Source organism: Pteropus vampyrus, unplaced genomic scaffold (genome assembly GCF_000151845.1).
Source record: "Pteropus vampyrus isolate Shadow unplaced genomic scaffold, Pvam_2.0 Scaffold361, whole genome shotgun sequence".
Taxonomy (NCBI): Eukaryota; Metazoa; Chordata; class Mammalia; order Chiroptera; family Pteropodidae; genus Pteropus; species Pteropus vampyrus.
The window spans coordinates 641094-642978 of record NW_011889142.1 but is presented as its reverse complement, the minus strand read 5'-3'; positions in this window follow the sequence as shown (position 1 = coordinate 642978).

Sequence of the window (1885 nt, the reverse complement as noted above, 5' to 3'; positions counted from 1 at the left end):
CCTCCCCTGGATCACTCAAAAGAAGATCAGGGCCTGAACGGAGGCAGGAGAGGGGACTACGGTTTTGTGTTTTGTCTAAGTGCGTTTCTCATTAGGGACAAAACTTTGCCATGTCTTCTTCCCACACTCACAGCCAGGGAGCAGCCCGGCTGTGCTTCTCTTTTAGATACAAAGAAATGGCTACCTATTTAAGGACAAACAAACGTTATCTCCAATTGGCTACCAAGAATCTGACACGCGTTCCACTGGGCAGCTGTCTCTGGCATCACAAAACTTTCTTCGGACTCGATGGCAACAAACATGCCAGGGGTGTATGTGCAACAGATCCTTATACAGAGCACATAATACAGCTCTGACCAAGAGATAACATTCTGACTCAAACTGAATAGTTCACGCGAGGAAATGAGCTAACAGCATTTGAGAGTCCAGCCTCACCAATAAGAGAAATGTATCGTAAAGCCAAGATACCATTCTCTCACATAAAAAGTTTTAGCAAAAATCTGTTTTAGATACCTAAATGACTGGGTACTAAAACTGACATAATTTTCTGGAAAGCCATTATGGCTAGTGTTTATAATGTTCAAACTTTCTAATGAGTAATTCTAAATCTGGAATTCTAATCTATAAAGAACTCAAAGTAAGCAATAAAAACTAAATGAAAAGACATTCATTCCACAATTTTAAATGCTGAAATTCTGAAACTACTGCCATACAACAAAATATCCTGGAACCATTACATGACAATTACAAAGAATATTTAACACAGAGAAATGCACGTTATAATGTGAAACACGAAACACGATATAAATACTACAAACAGATGAGCAACTGTAGAAAATGAAGAATGAAAAGAAGCGAACACGTTTATTAACACTGGTTATCTCCGGGTAGTGAAATTATGGGTTTTCCCTCATACCTGATGGTTATCCTTAGACAAAGCTACAATGGACATTTACCAAATTTGTAGAATGAGGGAACTAGCCAAATGTAAACACTGGAAGAAAAGTCACAAAAGATAGAGATTTGACCACATGATTTCAAATCTCTACTAAGCAAAAATTTGAAAAGAAAAATTAAAAGGCAAATAATAACCTGTAGTATATATTTATAACATTACAGAAAGCTGAGTAATAACCTTTATTCACAGAACACATTCAGGTGATAATAATAAGCATAAAGTAAAACTGCAACTCAGATAAATCATGAGCTATCACCACACGAAAGAAAACAAAACTGCTCAGAAATACGTGGAGGAAAAAAAGAATCCAAACTCACTAATAAGCAAAGAAATGCAAAACTAAATAATACTGCTTTTTATCCATAAAATACTTTTTCTAAAAAAGAAATACTACAGCCTTGTGAGTAAAAACCGGTACAACCTTTTGTGGGAGAAATGTGGCAATATACGTTTTGAGTGTTAAAAACGTTCCTACCCTTTGATGTGGTAATTGTACCTCGAATTCTATTCCAGCCGAATAATAAGAGAAATGCAGGTTTTTTTCAGTATTTCAGTGTAAGAAAAAAAAAAGCAACAACCTTTCCTTTATTTGCAGACATCTGTATTAACACAGGAAAATATGAATGGGTAAGAAAAAAATTTCTCCTGCAGCAAGCGATCGGTTGCGTGGAAGCCTTAGCCAGATCCCAGATCAGGCAAAACAAGAAGGGTGTGTCCAGCCTGCTGCAGTCGGCCATTTTGAACCGTCTGCAGAACAAAAAGCACAGAAGACAAGGGGAGATAAGGATGTGGCCACCCCGCTGGGCTCGCGGTCAGCAGTCCTGCCTTTGTCCTCTCCATAGTAAACCGTGAACAAGGCCCTGAGTCAAACGCGGCAAACACGCCTCTTTCCTTAAACAGCGTCAGAAAGTTCCAAAGTTGGAAAGC